At 37.2% G+C, this 6738-nt stretch overlaps 1 long non-coding RNA gene across 1 annotated transcript; it reads left to right on the top strand.

The window, feature by feature from the left end:
* Positions 1–2746: 2746 nt before the first annotated feature.
* On the top strand, positions 2747–4858 carry LOC128571222 (uncharacterized). The gene is made up of 3 exons (XR_008375708.1): positions 2747–3080; positions 3207–3329; positions 4795–4858. It is a non-coding gene; the product is annotated as an uncharacterized LOC128571222 (long non-coding RNA).
* The last annotated feature ends 1880 nt before the right edge of the window (positions 4859–6738 follow it).

The raw sequence follows: 6738 nt of genomic DNA, 5'->3' as shown, positions 1-6738 counted from the left end.
GATGAGTATGTTCCAGCTCCATCAGGTAAACATAAAACATGTGATGCCTCCATCTTTTTATGGCTGCATGGTATTCAATGGCCAAATGTTTATTGCAGCCCAATTCATAATTGCCAAGTCAAGGGAGTAACCAAGTGCCCATGATAGATTCAAATTTAAACAGACATTGTTTTGGTTTACCAGTACTGTGGCCATTGTCTATGTTTTGATTTATTACAATCATTGCAGTATCATCAAACATTTTTTTTTTTATTTTATGCACTGACTTATATAGCTCTTCCTACTGGAAGAGCTGGAAAAGACTGTTAGTAGGATTATTACCTCATTTCACAATTTATGTTTATGAATAGATTTTTGATATCTGAAGTCCTTTATGAAACAGTGTTAATTATGAGATATATAGCATGAAGGAAGAAATAATAATGTATCATGAGCAGGGTTTGGATGATAACCCTTTGACGCCGAGGTTCCAAATGGAGAAAATAATTCCAGTGGTATCAGTTGAGAAACTATGACTGGTATGTATGCATTTTCTTATTAATCCTTATAATAACCTGGTCAGTTATGAATTAGATATCCATTTAACATGTTATGTCAATAATATTCAGAAGGTGTATTTAACAAAGTTTCATGTTAGACAATAACAGACCTAGAATATAAACTTAGCTCTATCATCCCAAAATTTCAGATCCATACTCACACATCTTAGGGGACAGATACTGAGTAGATGTATGACCTGAATGTGTCCCTTCTGAAATGAACCATCAGAGACCCTGTCTCATCACTACATCCTCACATGGTCACTCCTCATGCCCATGTGCCCCCGCCAGAGTAGTGTCTCCACCACTCTCACATTACCCCCAGCTCTGCTCAGGTTCACATGCATCTGACATACACGTAGAAGAACAAAATTATCATGCCTCTCCAATTTTCACCATTTCCAGTGATCAGGATTCCAGTCCCAACTGACTCCAAATGTTACCCTTCCCAAGGCTGTGTCACAGGACATCATTAGAATGTCAGCCAGTTTGGGCGGCACATGTGGCTCAGTGAGTAGGGCGCCAGCCCCATATGCCGAGGGTGGTGGGTTCAAACCCAGCCCCGGCCGAACTGCAACAAAAAAATAGCCGGGCGTTGTGGAGGGTGCCTGTAGTCCCAGCTGCTCGGGAGGCTGAGGCAAGAGAATCACATAAGCCCAAGAGCTGGAGGTTGCTGTGAGCCTTGTGACGCCACGGCACTCTACCGAGGGCAGTAAAGTGAGACTCGGTCTCTACAAAAAAAAAAAAAAAAGTCAACGAGTTTTAGTTATAGCATCACAAGTCACCCAATGACCTTTAAATTTATTTGGTGTCCTAACATGTCTTGTTATCTTCATAAAAATTTCAGATGTTGCCCCAAGACTTTTGAATCTTGTAAATTCTCACATTCCCCATGAATTTTTTCAAATGGATTCACCTCTTACTACCCTGGTGATTTAAAGAAATGCTTCAAGTTACTGTCACAAAGTCAACAAATATCATTGGATTAAATCCCATGAGGGACAAATCTGTTTAAGTTGAAAACTTGTCTCCTTGATTTTGTCCAACTATATTCCCCTCTTTCCTGCTCTGTAGGAAAATATTACTGATTGTGTCATCTTTCCTAGCCCTCACTGCTACTTTCCCATCCAATCCCTTTAACTTGATGTCTTTATTTTTAAAATGAAACCTCCCTGCGGTGCATCTTACAAGGGTATATGTGAAACTTAGTAAATGTGGCATGTAAATGTCTTAGCACAATAACTAAGAAAATGCCAGGAAGGCTATGTTAACCACTGTGATGAAAAAATGTCAAACAGTCTATGAAACAAGTGCATGGTGCCCCATGATCACATTAATGTACACAGCTATGATTTAATAAAAAAGTAAAAATAAAATAAAATGAAACCTCCCCTAAGATGGCTTTCCTGTAGTTCCTGCCCTGTGTCTTTTTTTTTGTTGTTGTTGTTTGTTTCCTTTTCAAAATGAATGCAAATGAACAATACACATTTAGTTACATTCTCCTCACTCCCCCACACCTTGGAGTTACTAAGATCTCCAGGATAGCATCTGGCAGTAGGCTGAGCCAGAGCTGACTCCTGGTGGCTGTGTGGTGTATCTGACTCTCACCCAAGGAGATTCTGTGGGTGATGGTGACCCCCTAGTCAGCTCCTGCACAGTCTCCTGCCTGGAGCTGTGCAAGCACGATGACCTGCAGCTGGTCCAGGAGGCATGACAGTGATGGCTCTGTCTGCCGGTATTTCTCCTTCTTCCTTCTTTCTTCTTCTTCTTCTTCCCTTTTTTTTCTTTTTCATTCCTGGTCCTTCTGCACATGTTACCCTTTGTTCTGCAGATCACAGACAGACTTGAGTCTGTACTGATCTCCAACCCAGAATGAAGGAAAATAAGACTTTGAGGGCTCAGGAAGAGCATTAGGGCTGAAGAGCAACACCCAGCACCCCTACCTGCCAGCCATGACTGGGCATGAGCATGATGGGCCACCAGGGCCCTAACCCCAACTGCCCATTCACACCTAGGACCAGCTACCCCTATGGCCACTTCTTCTCGCAGAAAAATGTGATGGGACTTCCCAGGTGAGAACAGAGAGGTGGTCTCATCTGTCCTGGCCTGCCCTGGGCCATCCTGTGTTATCTTGGGCCCTTCCTGCCAAAATACCTGAGATGTCAGGGGTGAGAGCTGAGCCACAACCTTCAGTGTTAGAAAAGACTCCCATCAGGGCTTCCTGAGCCCAGGGCTTTGGGCAGTCAGGAAAGAGCAGTAACATCCCTTGGACAACTCCTGCCAAAGGAGCTGAGAGGGAGCTGTCTCTGGAATGTGAGTTTCTGGTTCCCAGGGTTGCAGGTTCTGCTGGGGTCTATTGCCTAGGAAGTGACGTCACCTCTAGGGGTCCATTTCCTGGGCTTCCTTTTCAGAAAATCCTTCCGAAAGGTTTCTGGGCTGCTGATTGCTCAGCCTCCACCCCTATGATGAGGCATAGCTCCCCCACAGTGCCTGGGACAGGCCTGTGCAAAGCCAGGGTCCAGCTTAAGGAGACAGAGCTTGGTGAGTCAACCCAATTTCTTCTTCTATCCAGTTGTACAGACCTTAGTTGGCCTCTCAGGGCCTTCCCAATCTCCCTTTTAGCACAATGGTAATTTTAATTCTAAAATGTGTTATTTCTTTTTTCAGTTTTAAGATAGGATTTATTAGATAGAAAGGAATACAGAGTACATTGGATACCTTTTCTTCCATTCTTGAGATGCTTTACTAAGAAGAATATGTTCCAGCTCCATCCATGTAAACATGAAAGAGGTAAAGTCTCCATCTTTCTTTAAAGCTGCATAATATTCCATGGTGTACATATACCACAATTTATTGATCCATTCGTAGATCGATGGGAACTTGGGCTTTTTCCATGACTTAACAATTGTGAATTGGGCTGCAGTAAACATTCTGGTACAAATATCTTTGTTATGATGTGATTTTTGGTCTTCTGGATATATACCTAGTAGATGAATTATAGGATTGAATGGCAGATCTATTTTTAGATCTCTAAGTGTTCTCCAAACATCTTTCCAAAAGGAATGTATTAATTTGCATTCCTACCAGCCGTGTAGAAGTGTTCCCTTTTCTCCACATCCACACCAACATCTATGTTAACCAGTGTGATGAAAATGAGTCAAACTGTTTATAAAACCAGTGTATGGTGCCCCATGATCGTATTACTGTACACAGCTATGATCTAATACTAATAAAAAAAAAAGAAGGAATACAAAGCACTGGAGCTCCCAGCAGAGGGGGAGGAACCAAGTCTGCAATGTGTTATTTTTAAACAAAATAATCTTAAAAACAATACATATTTGAGATTTATTAGTTAATTTTAAATTAAAGTGTCCAGATCTTGTTGAAAGAAAAATTATATCTGAATCAAGGTTCATGTTTTTTTAATAATTGCGTTTTGTATTCTCCCTTTCTTTCCTCATTTTAGAATGAAATTTCTCATTTAAATCTGAAAATTATCTTAGTAGTCCTCATGTTATTAGAAGAGTATTACTATAGTACTTATTTACTGTATTTTAGATTTTCTGGTGGTCTTAAAGTTTTCTTTTTGCTTTTGCTGGTTTCAAGGGGCAGTTAAACATGAAAACATTGAGCTTTCTAGATAGGTCTAGAAGAGTAAATAAGTAAAGTGATTATGGAACATGAGACACGAAGGCTAACACAATTCTATTTTTGTGTGTTGAATGCCTGGTACATAGTACTAATTCTCTTCCCTTCAAAATATAAATACTACGGTGCTAGAATTTATCTATGTCCACCAATCCTAAATGGGCCTGTTCCATTAATAATTTTAAACTACCTATGAGTGTTTGTAGAGCTCACTCAAATACATGTTTGTTTATATATACTGTATTCTAGCCAGAATAATTTTAGATCTGATCAGGTAGTAGCTATAATAAGAAAAAAAGGTGCTTAAAGCATTCTCATTCATTTTAAAATCTAAAATTATTAAATTATAATGAGATCCACATGGACCTGAAATATCAAATTATCATTAGATTATAACTAAAATTCAGATTAATTCTGAATTAGTAGAATTTTATAGTAATATAAAAAGCAGATTGTCTTCTATCCATTGCTGACAGTAGACGCTTAAATACTTATAGCAGTTTTCCCTAGTATGTATGTGCATGTATAGGGAAAAAATATGTAAGTATATATATGTGTGTGTGTGTGTATATATCCACACACATACACACTTTTTTTCTTCACTCAGAGCATTTATTGAACACTCTGGCAAAGACGCTGTGGTAGATAATGGAGTTATAGAGACGAATCAAGCACAGGCCTGGCCTTGTAAGAACTGAAGTCTTTCTCTTCCACCCTGAAATGTTGCCAAGACAAGAGGCAGAATGAAGTGTAGGATAATTCTTCAAATTATCATTTTATATTAAGAGAAAATACTACATTTGGAATTCAACACCTTTGGTTGAGATGTATTGTCTTTTTTTCTTGTTTTGATAGAGATGGAATTAAGTGAAAGGAGCTTGTTTTTTCTGTTGTGTCTTTAAATTTTATAATGCCTTTTATTTTTAATTTACTTCCATTCAATTATTGTTACATTGACATTCACTTCTGTATTTGATGACTTCACTCAATAATTTTTCTCTTTCAGAACTAGAAATAAACCTTTATTAATGTTTAAAATGTTAGCTATCAAAGTTCTTTATTTAGTCTGTGGATTCCTTTTAATAAAGGCATTGAAAACTGAGATCTGCATAGAAAATTCTTAGTTTTTTCTTTAAAAAGTAAAAGAAATATTATGTATATGTATATATGTATATTTGAAGCCTTTATTTCTCAGCCTGCTTACTGAGAAAGCCAAAGATAAATGAAATCATGGTATAATCATAGAAACAAATTTTAATACCATTTTACAGTAAAAATATCAATATACCATTTCTACATGTAACATACAAAAAAAAACCCTCTACAAATGTGAATGTTGATTATAAGTGGCCTTATATAAAAGAGTACTTCCTGTAACTCAACTTATGTAAAGTTTCAAAATAGGCAAAGATAATTTATGGCAATAGAAGTAATGTAAAATGTTTAAAGTTTAGAAAGGGGATAATGACCACATGCAGACATATGAGAAAATAGTAAAGGGTTTTCTGAATGTTTTCTTTTAAAAATTCACTGTTTTATATTTATAAATTATGCACACTTGTGTGTGATATACTTAAGTTAAATACATGTTAAATTATCAAGTTACTAGCTCAAAAATCATTTTGAAAGCCATCCATTTTTATTTTTGCCTTGTATCTGGAAACAAAAAAAGAGCTAATGTCCAAATATGTCAACCTCCATCATCTTCTACTCAGAAATTTTGAAAGGCAGATGTGTATGCTGCCATTACTTTGTTTGTAATGTGAAAAGAAATTAAGACCATGTCTATACACATACTCATATGGTCTCGTATGAGAGAGATGAATGTACACAATGACCAGCAAATTGGAATCATAATAAAAGATCATGTATTTGAGGTTGGAAGGAAATAAATTCCAACCATTGGGAATCTGATAAAAGATATAAGGCATGAGGGCAGTGCCTGTGGCTCAAAGGAGTAGGGTGCGGCCCCCATGTATGCGAGAGGTGGTGGGTTCAAACCTGGCCCTGGCCAAAAATACAAGTTATGAAGTTTTATTTTTAATAATTGGGAGTCTTCAGAAAGTCTTAATTCACAATCAGTGAAACCATTGGTGTATGTGTTCAGGGCAGTAAAATCTTTGAGTTCAATAATAATATCTTTATCTTTTTTGGTACCCCACATAGTGACTTTGAGGTTCATTGAAGGGTGCAAGAAAAGTGGAAGCATGATTCTAAAGCCGCAAAACATCTAGGAAATGGAAATAGAAATAACTCAAGATTTTTTAAAAATATACAAATATGGCCATGCTAGTACATGTACTAGAAAAACATGTTATACAAATAACTAATTTGAAATTATGTATGTACATAAATCATCATAGTAATATGAATTATAATTATGATTTGGAGTAGAGGAAAACGTCTGAGGATCAGAATTTCATTCTTACTGCTTGGAGTTCTAGACTTATCTATTGCAAACCTGAATATTTTTTGACTTGCAGTCACATTTTCTGTCTATATATATGCTCTCAGGTAAGAGACTCATAGTTTAACCGCATGGTTATTTCAT

This window comes from Nycticebus coucang, chromosome 18 (genome assembly GCF_027406575.1).
Source record: "Nycticebus coucang isolate mNycCou1 chromosome 18, mNycCou1.pri, whole genome shotgun sequence".
Taxonomy (NCBI): Eukaryota; Metazoa; Chordata; class Mammalia; order Primates; family Lorisidae; genus Nycticebus; species Nycticebus coucang.
This window is presented reverse-complemented; position numbering and strand designations above follow the sequence as displayed.